We start from the raw sequence: 17,654 nt of genomic DNA, 5'->3' as shown, positions 1-17,654 counted from the left end.
AGTTGGATTCTGTTTGGTCCGTGTTACAATATGTCTTGGTGAGATTCCCCCCCCCCAGACACGTGTGTGTGTGGGGGTGGGGGGCTACTTCGCACTACCCGCAACCTTCGTGGGGTTGGGGATGTCCGATTAATTTGCAAGCCACACGTGCCACATCAAAGTTGTGAATGGTAGTTAAATATCACACCACACCCTTTTCATACATTTAGTATAGGGCCACCCGCAGGTGGTTCGTATGTGGTCTCACCCATCTCCCACCACAAACACACATTTGTGGGTCGGCACACGGTCCACCTTTGTTCAGAAGCGAAAGGGGAAGTTTGACCATATATATGCTGGACTCCTATAGGTTTTGTGTTACGGTAGGGTGAGATTTTAAACCTAGCTATCTGGGGGCATGCATTCGTAGCTAGGATTCCCTTACCGCCGACACGAAGTGGGGTTCATAGGGGGTGGCTGACTAGCAATACTGTGCGCTTTGTGCGACAGGTGCCACATCAAAGTTGTGCATTGGGTATTTGAACACCAAACCACACTTTTGATACATATATTTGGTCCACATGCAAGTGTGTTCGTGTACTGACCCTTTCCCACGTTATTCTTTTTGCCAAATTTATAAACAACAGACAAGCTGGATGCAGCAACCGTATGTGATTGGGGAAGCAATAGACACGGTTCGCTCAGACTACCCTTGTGCCACGCCCGTGCCCCTGTCACTCACATCAACACAGTAGATTGGCTTCCACGAGGCTTGACTCCCGCTCTTGAAAATATCTACTACATCGCAATCTCGAAAATATCTACTACCTGGAAGGTTTTTATGTTTGATAGCACACGATTAGTATCTACGGACCGTGTGTGATGTCTGTTACTCCCGCTCTGTTTCAATCCCTTGATTCAAATTTTTAGTAGCCCCGACATTTTACTCCCGCCTCTGCATCCCTCGCAATCTCAAAAATATCTTCTTGCCCTTGCTTCAAATTTCAGTAGCCCCGCCTTGTTACTCCTGCCTCTGCATCCCTTGCAATCTCAAAAATATCTGCTCGCCCTTGATCCAAATTTTCAGTAGCCCGACATTTTACTCCCGCCTAGTAAAAATTTCAGGTGCCACGGTATTTCCTCAAATACCACCTTGCCCCCCCTCCACACACACCACACGCACCCCAAAACCTCCGCTCACACAGACGCACACCACCCCTCGCTCGGTCGAAACCATTGGTAGGTCGCCGCCATTGCCGCTGCCGCCTCCATCCTCAACCTCTGCATGTGTGCCGGGGAGCTTGAGGAGCCAACGGCCCAAAAGAGGTTTATTGCGGCCTCTTCGCCCAATGCCGGCGAGGTGGCCACCGAGGTGTCCCCATCGTCCTCCGCGGGCTCTTTATCGATCCATCGTCGTTGGTTGCCCAATCCGCCCGCCGCCGCGCCCCTACGCCGGTTCGAGGACTTCCCCGTCCTCCCTCGGGCACGACTGCCGACGAGGTCCTACCTCGGGGTCCGGCAGCGGTGGTGGGGGACGTGGGTCACCAAGATTACGGATCGGGAGACCCACACCCGCCCGTGCTCTGTACCTTCCACACGACCGAGCTCGCAGCCATGGAGTACAATCGCTGGCAGGTCAGCTACCATGGCGCGGCGGCTAGGCTCAAGTTCCCCTTCGGCACACGTCCGGTCGACCTCTTCCCGCTGGAGCCAGGGTGGTGAGCTCGGCTATGGCGCAGGAGGACCACGAGGCATGGGAGTGCGTTGAGGCCGAGGCCGCTGACCAGGCCTACATGCAAGAGCTTTGTCGGCAGCACCCGGAGATCGTGGAGGCAGAGCGGATGATCTTTGCCAGCGTGGAGGGCGGCAAGGCTATCGTGCTCTCCCCCGATGATGAGGTCGAAGGCGGCGAGGACGACGGTGCGGAGGGTGTCAAGGTGGGCGGCGAGGACGAGGAGATCGGCGTCGACGAGTGGAGGAGTGTCTTCCCCAACGACCCCAACGACTGCACCAGCCCGAACCCGGCTCGCGGCACACCGACCTAACGAGGAAGGATTGGCTCGACCTCCACTTTGACCAGAAGTAGCTTAGTTTAGTTTAAATTTACGTTTTATGTTCGGTTATGCAAAACTATCTATGTTTATGTTTGAATGCATGCTACTTTTGGTTGAACCTGCTTTGAACTTGATCAAATTGAAGTTTACAACATTAAATTTAGGGGATCGACTAGAAACGGCCAAAAATTGCTGGAGTATATATATACTCCACTAAGGGTTTTAGTCCGTTAACTTTTAGGGGATCAGCTAGAGATGGCCTTATGCCTTGTTTATTTCAGTTCTTCACAATGTGATGTTCTATATGTGTTACTATTTGCCGTGTAGTTCAATTTCATCAATAACAGTTTCAACAATACCACTATGAATTATGATATTTGGTTGTTGTTAAGGATGTTACAGTTAACATGCCTTTTTGATTTTTTAACAATAACTAGTCTACTTTAGACCTGCACAATACCAGTTTGAATGACTATAATTGCTTCTTTTTAATGTTATGCCTGTGGCAGTTAACACACCTTTCCACTTCTTGTTTTGCTTAACTAGCGTTCTTAAACCTGCACATTGAAGCTATCATTTGTAGATTATGTTGTCTACCATGGATATATTTGGTTGATGTTTAGCCTGTTGTGCTTAACATGCCTTTATATGTACTCATAGAGGACAATATTGAGAACAACTGTTGTTTTCCATCGAGGTTAGTTTCATCGCATTGCTTATATATACTCGATGTTCAGGATATTGGTAGCTGGTACCATATAGCCTGGGGACTGATAAGGGATTAATCATCAAATCAGACATATTTATCGGTAGGTTAACTAGGGCCATATTTAATATATCTGAGGCTACATAGCAACATGCATTGTACTGAATGACTAAATATGCAATCCCAGGCTACATAGCAATAAGGAAGAGTGTTACCTTAATGTTCTGATGATGTCTAGATATACATGCAATAAGATCTTATATAATGGGGTGGACGGAGTGTTGTACTACATCATTTTGCAATTGTTGTTTAGCTTCTAATATTAACTTAATGCTTTTAGGTACATATGTCATTGCCAAAGATCCACACTTGGACCCTTTCTGTGTATGGGGCAATGAGATATTCATGAACGAGCATCAAGTGAGGAAACTAATAAATATTGTTATTAAAATGGGTCAAAAGATGTCAATAGAACTATTTGTTTACACTTTATGCAAGACAACAGTGAACTGTAGGATGGTAAGTAAGAACTCTGTAGCCTTGTTTTTACTGCCCGTAATGAGTTGTGTTAGATGACAATGTCTGAATCTTTTTCCTTTGCAGTGGATCCTGAAGCAGTTCTCTCAAGATTACCTCTCAAACTACATGATTGGCGGCCGACCATCACAAGGGGTTGGACTAGAGTCGTGCGTGCCTTCTGCATCGAGGAGAGCACAATAGAGCCATTCTGCTTCACCTTGTTCAGCAACCAGAATGTCTCTCAACCCAACCCTCATAACGGGTTTTCTCTTTACTCTTATTAGGAACTCTATTCAGGAGATGACACAAAGTCAATAGAGCCTCCCCCACCATGCCTTAGATAAACCAGTAGTGTCTAACATGGCATTCACGAAGTCAGTCAACATGCGGTTTTTCCTCTCGGAAACCCTGTCCGATTCGGGTGAATGGGGAGGCATCCTCCCGTGAATAATACCGTGTTCCTCACAAAATTCATGAAATACATTGGAAAATACTCTCCACCATGATTCGACCTAAGATGCTTGATCTTTCTCTCTAGTTGGTTTCCAACTTCAGCTTTATAGATTTTAAAGTAATCTAAATCTTCATCTTTAGTTTGCAAAAATAAGCATAGCAAAATCTAGTTGCATCATCAATCAACATCATGAAATATCTCTTTCCACCTTTGTTCAACACACCATTCATCTCGCATAGATTAGAATTTATGACTTATAGAGATTCCAAGTTTCTCTCATCGGCAGTTGTGAGGCTTTCAAGGTTGCTTCGATTGCACACAATATGGCACTTAGAACCTTTGGCAACAGTGAAATTCAGAATTGAACTCATATTGGATAGCCGAGACATTAAACCAAAATTAGTGTGACATAAATGAGAATGCCAAACACTTGCATCATCATTAACACTAGCACAAATTTGGTTTACTGACTTATTGCAAAAATCTGAAAGGGAAAAGCGGAACATGCCTCCGCACTCATAGCCTTTGCCTATAAACTATCCAAATGTCGACACGATTACTTTATTTGACTCTTAAACTGCTACTTGTGAGCTGCATTGGGATTTCCTCGAAGAGGAGGGGATGATGCATTATAGTAGAGATAAGTATTTCCCTCAGTCAAGAACCAAGGTCATGAATCCAGTAAGAGAACCACGCAACACCTCGTTAGCAGCACCTGCACACAAAATAACAAATCCTTGCACCCAACACGAACAAGGGGTTGTCAATCCCTCAGCGGTTACTTGCAAGATTAAATTGTGTAGTGATTGATAGATAGATAGAACAAAAATACAAAAAAAAAGTAAAATTGCAGCAAGGTGTTTTTTAGGATTTTAATATGATAAAAGTATACCCGGGGGCCAGAGTTTTCACTAGAGGCTTCTCTCTTGAAAATAACATACGGTGGGTAAACAAATTAATGTTGGGCAATTGATAGGAAGAGAATAATCATGATGATATCCAAGGCAATGATCGTGTATATATGCATCACGTCCGAGACAAGTTGACCAAAACGATTCTACATCTATTACTATTACTCCACACATCGACCGCTATCCAACATGCATCTAGAGTATTAAGTTCATAAAGAACGGAGTAACATCTTAAGCAAGATGACATGATGTAGACAAAGTAAAATCACGCATGAATAAACCCTATCTTTTTACCCTTAATGACAATGATACAAATACATGTTATGTCCCTTTCTGTCACTGGGATTTTGCACCGCAAGATCGAACCCATCACAAAGCACCTCTCCCATTGCAAGAAAAAACAATCTAGTTGGCCAAACCAAATCAATGGATCGGAGAGAAATACAAAGCTATAATAATCATGCATAAAAGAGTTTAGAGAAAACTCAAATAATATTCATGGATAATCTGATCATAAACTCACAATTCAACGGATCACAACAAACGCACCGGAAAAAGTGATTACATCAAATAGAACTCCAAAAACATCGAGGAGAACATTGTATTGAAGATCAGAGAGAGAGAGAGGGAGAGAGAGAGAGAGGGAGAGATCTAGCTACTAACTAGGACCCGTAGATCTATGGCAAACTACCCGCACATCATCGAAAGGGAAACAAGTACTGGTGTGCGTCGGTCCTAAACAAATGGTTTTTAACCCCTTTCCGCGACAGCATTTGGAACCATCGCCAAGTGAGTGTGAGCGATAGGGGTCCTTCCCACACGACCCAGAAATCGTCGGGGATAGGCCCTCCTAGGACCCAGGCTGGGGCCGTGTGTGATCGGGTGAGGCATCGAAACCCAATCATTTCCGTAGGTATGTACATCCCACACGGTAATCCGAGAAAAACATTTCCGTAGGTATGTACATCCCACACGGTGAATCCCAGAAAAACATTTCCGTAGGTATGTATATCACACACAGTCAATCCAAGGAATATGTTTCCGTTCTTATGTACCTCTCACATAGGTTTATGTATATGCTCGTGTGTGAAAGGTGTGAAAGGTGTAACTATCACACACGCTCTGCCTTGGTTAACTGTTTGCTTTCATTAACTACATCACACACGATTTGATGTAGAAAACTGTGTGGCATTGGGCTATCCATGACAAGCGCTTTTACTGCCAGAACCGTTTGCAAAGTTCCATGACCGTCTGTTCTCTTTTTATTTTTGCCTGTAATCTATTATTTGAATTGGAAATTTTGAAATATGAAACATGCAATTCAAATTCTCAGCACAATGGTTCAACAACAAATCCATAAATAAAATTGCCAGTACAATATGTTCAGTAATTACAGGATTAGGCGACAATTAACTATGATGAACCACGGTATTTAAAGGTGGTAAAGGTGAAGAGACAAGTGTAAATCATTTTGACTGCCGATGGTGTTGAAGAAGCGGAATGCCCATAATGTGCCTTCCTGCATGCCATAGGCACGAACCACTTTTGTCCAACCCCTTGTGACGATCGCCCGCCCATCCTTCACCGCCTTCAGTAAGACTTCTAGAGCATTATCAAGGTAGCATGAATTATATACTTTAAACTTAGTTGCCTCCACTCTGATCATGTAGTTTGCAAGGTAATCATCAGTAAATAGCTTCGGAAACCACTGAAAAGAGAAAATATCAGATACTGAGTTCTAATAGAGTAACTTGTTGTGGGCAGGGGGGAAGGCAACACATTACTTACCATCGTAAAGTTCACTGCTATCTTCGACAAAGTGTAAATAAAGAGCTTAATTCCAATAACCCGTTTCTTTTGCCTAACAATCTTTCTTAGTTTCCTCACTTGACGCTTGTTCATGAATATCTCGTTGCCCCATATGCAAAAGGGATCGAAGTGTGGATCAGTACCGCTCATATATGTACCTACAAGCAACCAGTAGAAGCTAAACTGAGATTGCACAAATGATGTAAAACACAACTACCTATGTTCGTAAGTACAAGTTGTTTTTTTAGATTTCAATATGAACTACATACGGATGTATATAGAATTATAGATATAGTTTAGATTAGAATCTGGATTCACTCATTTTGCTCCTTATGTAGTCTATATTGGAATCTTTAAAATACCTATATTTAGGAATAGATGGTGTATAAGACATGGGATGCAGCTAACCTCGACGGCAAACAACAGCATCACCCATTGTAGCCCTATGTAAGTACATGGAAAGCCAATGTTAACTACAACAGGGTTAACATCCACCAAAAATAGCAAATGGTAATACAACGGCAGCATCTGTAGTGATATCTTCATTTCGGAAGAGTAGCACGGTAGCAAAGGGACTGATTAAAAAATTGATACAACTGTTAATTGCAACAGGCTTAACAACATCCTAATTCATGTTTTGTAAGTTTGTAGCCATTGAAATACAACTCTTTAAAAATGGATACAACTGTTAATTGCAACAGGCTTAATGGCCATTGAAACCGGTACTGATAAAAATGCAATTGGCAGAGTTAAACATCACAGGGCAGGTGCTGCCAGAGCAGATAATGGCCCAGTTGTCTATAAAAAGGTAGGGAAAATAGCTAAAACGTCTTAGGCATGTTTACCACAACATGCTTAATACATCGACCGTACAAAACATTGCCATTAATAGCAACTGGTATTGGTAAGGTTGAACTGGTGAGTACATACTTGGTAAGTCCTGAGAGGTAGTTGCTGGGGCACTTCATCTTGGCCAGAGCCCGCCCAAAGTCAGCGGCGGCGGAGGCGAGCTATTCCTCCGGGTCGAAGCGTGGATCAGTGCCACTGACATGTGTACCTACAGGCAACCAGTAAATGGTAGAAGTTAAACTACAATTGCACAAATGATGTGAAATACTGTAAGACATGGGATGCAGCTAACCTCGATGGCAAACAACAGCATCGGCCGTTATGACCCTGCGTAAGTACATGGACAGGCATGTTAAGTACAACAGGTTTAGCATCCACCAAAAATAGCAAATGGGCAGCATCTCTAGTATATCTTCATTGCGGAGAGTAGCATGGTAGCAAATGGACAGATTAAAAAATGGATACAACTGTTAATTGTAACAGGCTTAACAGCATCCTAAGTCATGTTTTGTAAGTTTGTAGCCATTGAAATACAACTGTTTAAAAATGGATTCAATGTTAATTTCAACAGGCTTAATAGACATTGAAACCGGTACTGATAAAAATGCAATTGGCATAGTTAAACATCACAAGGCAGGTGCTACCAGAGCGGAGAATGGCCCAGATGTCTATAAAAAGGTAGGGAAAGTAGCAAAAACGTGTTAGGCATGTTTACTAGAACATGCTTAATACATCGACCGTACAGAACATAGCCATTAATTGCAACTGGTATTGGTAAGATTGAACTGGTGAGTACATACTTGGTAAGTCCTGAGAGGTAGTTGCTGGGGCACTTCATCTTGGCCAGAGCCCGCCCAAAGTCAATGGCAGCGGAGGCGAGCTATTCCTCCGGGTCGAAGCGTGGATCAGTGCCACTGACATGTGTGCCTACAGGCAACTAGTAAATGGTAGAAGTTAAACTGCAATTGCACAAATTATGTGAAGTACTGTAAGACATGGGATGCAGCTCACCTTGATGGCAAACAAAAGCATCGGCTGTTATGACCCTGCGTAAGTACATGGACAGTCATGTTAAGTACAGCAGGGTTAGCATCCACTAAAAATAGCAAATGGGCAGCATCTCTAGTGATATCCTGAGTCATGTATTGTAAGTTTGTTGCTGGTATTGGTGAAATTGAGCTGGACACGGTAATATTTGAACATCACACAGTGTGCAGTACTGAAATAAACAAGGCACGGACATGCTTAATACATCAACCGTACAAATCATAGCCGTTGCAAGTGGTATTGGTAAGATTTAGTTGGTCAGATCTTACTTGTTAAGTCTTGGGGGTAGTCGCTAGGGGACTTCATCTGGGCCACAGCTTGCACCACGTCGGCGGCGGCGGCGGAGGCAAGCTGTTCCTCTGGGTCAACACGCACAGCGGCCATCACACCATGGACCGCCATCAGCTCCTGGCAGGGGGATTTGGAGACATGAGGATGTTTCGCAGGCGCCATTTAAGCAATCAGGCCGGGGCCGTGATAGAGATCGGTGGGTTACCTGACTGGATCCGAGCAGAACGTAGATGTGGTTGAAGCTGTGGTTGCGGCGGCATATTGAGATACCGGTAGGGGGAGGCGCGAGGGGGATACTGAGGGTGGGGATGATGTTGGAGGAATAAATTCTGAAATCGTGCGCCTAACGAAAATTTCGCTGCGAAACTTGAAACTTGGGTGGGGGAACACACAACGTAGACGAACCGCCTAAAATACACGTGTGCGAGAAAAAATAAAGTTGGCAGATCCATCTCCAAAAAATGTACATGTGTACTTGATTTTTTTGGTCAATGGTACGCCTAGTTTATTAGGAAACATCGCACAGGTAACTGACTTATGGGTCATTAACGCAAAAAAAACACAGACGAGTACGGCATAGAAACCGTGTGTTTTGTGATCTTCTAATGATTAACGCAAAAAAAACGCACACTGGCACACATGCTAATCAACGCTCAAAGCCCTCAAAGCATACTCATACCGACATTGTACGTTAATACTACAAACTTAAAGTACTACTGGTAATTTGCTCTAATACTACAAACTTAAACTACTTCTCACATGCTGCCATCGGGGCATGCTGGCTAGACGTCGGCGTTCTCCTTCCCGCCATTGTAGGCGGCAGCCCACCGTACGTCGATCTCCGCCAAGATCTCCTCACCACGGCGTGCGGCCTCTTTTTTCTTGCGGCGGCGGGGCTCTCTTTTATTGACTGCTTTCTGCCTTTTCCGCTCCTTCTGTGCAGCTTTGGCCGCCTCTAGATCCACCACCCATTTGGCCATGGCAGCCTCAAAGTCCGCCCATGTAACTGTCTGGCCGCCGGCGGCGATGAACTCGGCGCGGCGAGATGCCATCGCTTCATTACCATGTGTGCGGTCGTGGACGGCGAGGAACGCGGCGCGGCGGGAAGCCATCGCTTCCTTACCAGTTACTGTGCACCACGGTGCCATGGAAGATGCCTAGAGAGAGCTCTACGATGGAGGGGCTGGGCAGCCGTACAGTGCGGTGGTATTCAAGAGCTCAACGACAAACGATAACAGAAATTTGGCTTCCCTTATAATTTTTCGCGTTCATTATCACACACGGTTCATCTCCGTCGCTTCCGGAAACAGTGTGCACTGAGCCTATTGCGTGTTGCGTTATGATTGGACAGAACCCCAGATACGCGGATCGGGCGTGTGCATTGTAGGATGTGCCGCGATCGAACGACAATCCACGTCCCTCACATCACACCCCTGCACCTGTAGCTGGATTGGATTTATATGCGCTAAATGCCTAGAAAATGCACATAATCCCCTAAATATGGTAAATGAGCCCGGAAAAATGCCAAATTTGAACACGGTGATTTGCAGGGTGTATGTTCGTCGTAGAAAAAAACTCCAGGGCAAAGAACGAAGAAAATTTGGATTCTGTCGGATTGCGGGTTCCGGCAAAACCCTTGAGGTGCGAACACTCGGGTGCGCACGAAAATCTCTCCTCCCCCTAGCTCACGCTCTCACCACAATCTCAAAGCTCAGCACGTCGAACTCGCAGAACAAGGGACACAGGGTTTATACTGGTTCGGGCCACCGATGTGGTGTAATACCCTACTCTAGTGTGGTGTGGTGGATTGCCTCTTGGGCTGAGGATGCATAGGTACAAGGGAAGAACGGCCTCCTGAGGAGAGGTGTCCTTGAGCTCGGTGAGCTAGTGTGGTTGAGGATGATCTGAATGGCCCAAGATCCGTCGCCTCCTACTGTGGTGGCTAGTCCTATTTATAGAGGCCCTGGTCCTCTTCCCAAATGTAGGCGGGAAGGGATCCAACAACGGCCAAATTTGAAGGGAGACAACCAGTAGAAGTTATCCTGACTAAAGGTGGTCTTCGCCTGCCAAAGGCTCTGGTGGTGACGCTGTCCTGGGCTCCCCGGTGACCTCCGTCCTGCCGTCCTGCTGGTCTTGGTCTTGTTGCACCGATATGACAACCTTTGCCTGATGCCCCAAGACTCCTCGCCTGCGCTTGCCTCTTTAGCACCAAAGAGGAAACGAGTACGCTGCACGCTCTGGCGCCCGCCTGGCCTTGGTCGTCATGGCTTGCGTCACAGGGACCTCGCGAGGGGCCCCTTGCCTTGATCTCTCCGCAGAGCCAGCCTAGTGCGGCCGCCCCCGAGGAGGTCTTGCATCGTCCTCCTCGCGAGGCTTCGCCCCTCGCGAGGGTCTTGAGTGTTTGCTGATGAAGATGGGCCGTACAGGGCTCCTAGTGGAGTCACGCCGTGGGCCGTAGGCAGGCAAGTCTGGGGACCCCCGTTCCCAGGACGCCGACAGTAGCCCCCGGGCCCAAGGCACGCTCGGACTTGGCTTCGAGGCGAAGCCAAGGGGCAAGTGTGGAGCACCGCGGGCCCCAACAGCATGCGGCCTCGGTTGACGCATGGCGATTGATGGGACGTGGGTGTTTCCGCTTCCCCACGCTCCGTCGGCAACTGCCCGACTTGACGAGTCCCTGATACATGTAGAGAAAACCATCATTACCTGTGATCATGGGGCTCGCCGGTTGGCCTTCTCCTGCTATAAATGAGGAGGGGGCGGAGCCCCCATCACCCATCCCTTCCTGCTCCGCTCGCTTCTCCTCCCTTGCTTCATTGCCTGCAACGACACCCATGGCGCCTGCGAAGAGGTTCTCGGTCGCAGAGAAGGGGAAGGCCCGCCAGGAGGGGCCCGGCTCGCCACCGCCCAAGAGGGGGCGGGGCCGCCCGCGTAAGCACGCCGCGACCCCCGCCGTGGCCCCTTGCAGCCACGGCGGCACCTCCTCGCGCGGTGGGAGTCGTCTCGGTCATGGCAGCCCCGTCGATGAAGTAAGGCGCGCCATGGTTGCGCAGCCTCCCCAGCCGCGCTTCCACCCAGCGGAGGTGCTGCCAGAGTTTGTTGTGTGGTCGGAGAACCCGGCCGGTACCTGGCTTCAGCTCCCGTGCTTCTTTGCCGGCAAACTGCCGGCCACGGGTCCAGGCGGTCTCTAGTTGCAGGCTGACGGCTGCTGCAGCAAGGCTTCGTGGGTCGCGGTGGAGGTCTCCGTCGTGGGCAACGCAGCCTTGGCCCACGGCTGGCAGACGTTTGCCCGCGCGCACGGCCTGGGCAGGCGGTGCACCCTCCACTTCAAGTATGACGGGAACGAGACCCTCTACGTGAGGGTGTTCAGGGAAGATGGTCGCCGCGTCGGGTGCTGCCCTAAGGACAACGATGGCAGCGAGGTGCTCGGCCTTGGCGATGGTCGCGACGAGGGTGAAGGCGGGCTTGTCCTCGGCGCCGGCCGCAGCTCATCCAGCTACGGCGACTCTTCTTCCGGCGATAGCTCCAGCAGCGGCAGCTATGACCAGCCGCCACGCCGCCGTGCCTGCTTCGAGGGCGGTAGCGGGTCGTCTCGTCGCCGCGCCCTAGTGAAGCGCGAGGACGGGTCTGGCTGAGTCCAGGAGAGCGCCATGGGCCCACCCTCGCTAACAGAAGGATTTCTGGCGCCGTTGCCGGGGAGGCTTACGCGAAGTCAAGTCAAGATTTGACTCCCGACAACGAGCCATTTCTGGCGCCATTGCCGGGGAGTCTACGCAAAAGTCAACATACCAAGTACCCATCACAAACCCTTATCTCCCGCATTACATTATTTGCCATTTGCCTCTCGTTTTCCTCTCCCCCACTTCACCCTTGCCGTTTTATTCGCCCTCTCTCTTTTCCCTTTTGTCTCCCTCTTTCTTTTTGCTCCGGGCACTTTCTGCCGTTATGTCTGAAATTGGGGAAATTGTTGTCGATAAGGATAATAATAATATCATGGAAAATTATGATGCTCCTACTAAAGAATCCCCTACCTTACATACAAAAAATTCCGAATTGGTAGTGGTAACATTATTGGAAAAGGAGTTATCCAAGCTTTCTTTACTTGTGCCGGTGCTTTGCCTTCTATGGGTAGTTCTATTCTTCATAAAACTAGTAGTCTTGCGGACGCTATCGCCATGCTTGTAGTTGAACTTGAAAGACAATCTATGCACATGCATCCTTGCATACAGAGGATTTTCCTAGAATTTTCCTAGAATTTTCTAACATTGAGCACTCTTCTGTTAAGCCGCTACTATCTTTTTGGCTCATGAGTTCCGATTTATTATAAAAGAGGCCAAAGAAATCTTTGCGCACTATAGGGTGGACGCTAGACGTCCTCCCATAGAAACTATCTTATTTGATCAAGAGGAAATAATGCGTTTTCAATCTCTAGATTATGTTGCTTTTAATGAAAATCTTAGAAAAAAGGTTCCTACCAATATTCTAGTTGATCGAATTTCTGAATTTAATGACAATTTTGCTATTCGAAATAATGAGCTAGGATATTCTATCGAATATAGGCTCACCAAGTTTTGTCAAAAGAATGCTTATAATGATGAATTGGTTGTGCAATATGAAGGGCCGAAGGAGGAACCTATACCTCCTAAAGTTGATCTTGGGGATTTTTGTCCCATTAAATTTAGCCCTTTTGATTACTTTTGCTTGCCACAAAGAAAACTTGCTGCCGAACGTAGAGAGTATGAAATGAGTTTTAATGATCTATCTTATTATTATGGCAGTACCTAGATCTATCCTTGCTTTTATGCCTAGCTAGGGGCGTTAAACGATAGCGCTTGTTGGGAGGCAACCCAATTTTATTTTTAGTTTTTTTATTTTTGATTCTGTTTAGGAATAAATATTTGATATAGCCTCTGGTTAGATGTCTTTTTATGTTTTAATTAGTTTTTGTGCCAAGTTTAACCTATAGGATCTTCTTGGATGATAGTTATTTGATCTTGCTGTAAATTCCAGAAACTTTCTGTCCACGAAAATAATTGTTAAAAATCACCAGAACGTGATAAAATATTGATTCCAATTTCTGCTGATTAATAAACAAATTGTATAGGTCTTCCTATTTTGGCTGAATTTTTGGAGTTCCAGAAGTTTGCGTTAGTTACATATTACTACAGACTGTTCTGTTTTTGACAGATTCTGTTTTTCGTGTGTTGTTTGCTTATTTTGATGAATCTATGGCTAGTAAAATATTTTATAAACCATAGAGAAGTATGAATACAGTAGGTTTAACACCAATATAAATAAAGAATGAGTTCATTACTGTACCTTGAAGTGGTCTTTTGTTTTCTTTCACTAACGGAGCTCACGAGATTTTCTGCTGAGTTTTGTGTTGTGAAGTTTTCAAGTTTTGGGTGAAAGATTTGATGGATTATGGAACAAGGAGTGGCAAGAGCCTAAGCTTGGGGATCCCCATGGCACCCCAAGATAATCTAAGGACACCTAAAAGCCAAAGCTTGGGGATGCCCCAGAAGGCATCCCCTCTTTCGTCTACTTCCATCGGTAACTTTACTTGGAGCTATATTTTTATTCACCACATGATATGTGTTTTTCTTGGAGCGTCTTGTATTATTTGAGTCTTTATTTGTTAGTTTACCACAATCATCCTTTCTGTACACACCTTTTGAGAGAGTCACACTTGATTCGGAATTTATTAGAATACTCTATGTGCTTCACTTATATGTTTTGAGCTATATAGTTTTGCTCTAGTGCTTCACTTATATCTTTTAGAGCGTGGTGGTGGATTTGTTTTATAGAAACTATTGATCTCTCATGCTTCACTTATATTATTTTGAGAGTCTTAAAATAGCATGGCAATTTGCTTTAATCATAATATCATGAGAAATTTGATGCTTGATAATTGTTTTGAGATATAAAGGTGGTAATATCATAGTTGTGCTAGTTGAGTAATTGTGGAATTGAAAAATACATGTGTTGGAGTTTGTGATTCCCGTAGCATGCACGTATGGTGAACCGTTATGTAACGAAGTCGGAGCATGAAGTATTTGTTGATTGTCTTCCTTTGTGTGGCGGTCGGGATCGCGCGATGGTTAACTCCTACCAACCCTTCCCCTAGGAGCATGCGTAGTAGTACTTTGCTTCGAGGGCTAATAAATTTTTGCAATAAGTATATGTGTTCTTTATGACTAATGTGAGTCCATGGATTATACGCACACTTACCTTTCCGCAATTTTCTAGCCTCTTCGGTACCGTGCATTGCCCTTTCTCACCTTGAGAGTTGGTGCAAACTTCGCCGGTGCATCCAAACCCCGTGATATGATGCGCTCTATCACACATAAACCTCCTTATATCTTCCTAAAAACAGCCACCATACCTACCTATCATGGCATTTCCATAGCCATTCCGAGATATATTGCCATGCAACTTTCCACCGTTTCATTTATCATGACACACTCCATTATGGTCATATTGCTTTGCATGATCATGTAGTTGACATTGTATTTGTGGCAAAGCCACCGTTCATAATTCTTTCATACATGTCGCTCTTGATTCATTGCATATCCCGGTACACCGCCGGAGGCATTCATATAGAGTCATATTTTGTTCTAAGTATTGAGTTGTAATTCATGACTTGTAAGTAAATAAAAGTGTGATGATCATCATTATTAGAGCATTGTCCCAAGTGAAGAAAGGATGATGGAGACTATGATTCCCCCACAAGTCGGGATGAGACTCCGGACTAAATAAAAAAAAGAGGCCATAAAAAAGAGAAAAGGCCCAAATAAAAAAATAAAAAAATGAGAGAAAAAGAGAGAAGGGACAATGTTACTATCCTTTTACCACACCTGTGCTTCAAAGTAGCACTGTAATCTTCATAATAGGGAGTCTCTCAATTTTGTCAATTTCGTATACTAGTGGGAAATTTCATTATAGAACTTGGCTTGTATATTCCAATGACGGGCTTCCTCAAATGCCCGAGGTCTTCGTGAGCAAGCAAGTTGGATGCACACCCACTTAGTTTCTTTTTGAGCTTTCATACACTTATAGCTCTAGTGCATCCGTTGCATGGCAATCCCTACTCCTCGCATTAACATCACTTGATGGGCATCTCCATAGCCCATTGATTAGCCTCGTTGATGTGAGGTTTTCTCCTTTTTTGTCTTCCCACATAACCCCTACCACTATACCTTATTCCACCATAGTGCTATATCCATGGCTTGCGCTCATGTATTGCGTAAGAGTTGAAAAGGCTGAAGCGCGTTAAAAGTATTGAACCAATTGCTTGGCTAAAACCGGGGTCGTACATGATATGAATATTTTGTGTGGGGAAGATGGAGCATAGCCAGACTATATGATTTTGTAGGGATAACTTGCTTTGGCTATGTTATTTTGATAAGACATAATTGCTTAGTTAGTATGCTTGAAGTATTATTGTTTTATGTCAACATTAAACTTTTATCTTGAATCATATCAAATCTGAACATTCATGCCACAATAAGAAGAATTATATTGAAATTATGCCAAGTAGCATTCCACATCCAAAATTCTATTTTTATCATTTACCTACTCGAGGACGAGCAGGAATTAAGCTTGGGGATGCTTGATACGTCTCCAACGTATCTATAATTTTTTATTGTTCCATGCTATATTATATTCTGTTTTGGACATTATTGGGCTTTATTATACACTTTTATATTATTTTTGGGACTAACCTATTAACCGGAGGCCCAGCCCAGAATTGCTGTTTTTTGCCTATTTCAGAGTTTCGCAGAAAAAGAATATCAAACGGAATGAAACCTTCGGGAACGTGATTTTCGGAACGAACGTGATCCAGAGGACTTGGACCCTACATCAAGAAAGCAATCAGGAAGGCATGAGGTAGGGGGCAAGCCCTCCACCCTCATGGGCCCTATGTTGCTCCACCGACGTGCTTCTTCCTCCTATATATACCTACGTACCCCCAAACTACCAGATACGGTGCCAAAAACCTAATTTCACCGCCGCAACCTTCTGTACCCGTGAGATCCCATCTTGGGGCCTTTTTCGAAGCACCATCTAGCTACTAACTATGGACCCGAAGGTCTGAGTTAAACTACTCACACTTCATCGGAGAGGCTATGGTGTTGATGTAGAAGCCCTCCGTGATGGATGCCCCCTCCGGCGGAGCTCCGGAACAGGCCCCAAGATGGGATCTCGTGGGTACAGAAGGTTGCAATGATGGAATTAGGTTTTTGGCTCCGTATCTGATCGTTTGGGGGTATGTAGGTATATATAGGAGGAAGGAGTACGTCGGTGGAGCAACAGGCGGCCCACGAGGGTCGAGGGCGCGCCCTCCTACCTCGTGGCCTCCTCCTTTGTTTCTTGACGTAGGGACCAAGTCTTCTGGATCATATTCTTCCAAAAAATCACGTTCCCGAAGGTTTCATTCTGTTGGACTCCGTTTGATATTCCTTTTCTGCGAAACTCTGAAATAGGCAAAAAACAGCAATTCTGGGCTGGGCCTCCGGTTAATAGGTTAGTCCCAAAAATAATATAAAAGTGGATAATAAAGCCCAATAATGTCCAAAACAGTAGATAATATAGCATGGAGCAATCAAAAATTATAGATACGTTGGAGACGTATCAGGCATCCCCAAGCTTAATTCCTGCTCGTCCTCGAGTACGTAAATGATAAAAACAGAATTTTTGATGCAGAGTGCTACTTGGCATAATTTCAATGTAATTCTTCTTAATTGTGGTATGAATATTCAGATCCGAAAGATTCAAGACAAAAGTTTAATATTGACATAAAAATAATAATACTTCAAGCATACTAGCAAAGCAATCATGTCTTCTCAAAATAACATGGCCAAAGAAAGTTATCCCTACAAAATCATATAGTCTGGCTATGCTCTATCTTCACCACACAAAGTATTTAAATCATGCACAACCCTGATGACAAGCCAAGCAATTGTTTCATACTTTTGACATTCTCAAACTTTTTTCAATCTTCACGCAATACATGAGCGCGAGCCATGGATATAACA

Source organism: Triticum aestivum, chromosome 2D, assembly GCF_018294505.1.
Source record: "Triticum aestivum cultivar Chinese Spring chromosome 2D, IWGSC CS RefSeq v2.1, whole genome shotgun sequence".
In the NCBI taxonomy this organism is placed as follows: Eukaryota; Viridiplantae; Streptophyta; class Magnoliopsida; order Poales; family Poaceae; genus Triticum; species Triticum aestivum.
Note: the sequence above shows the minus strand (reverse complement) of the source record.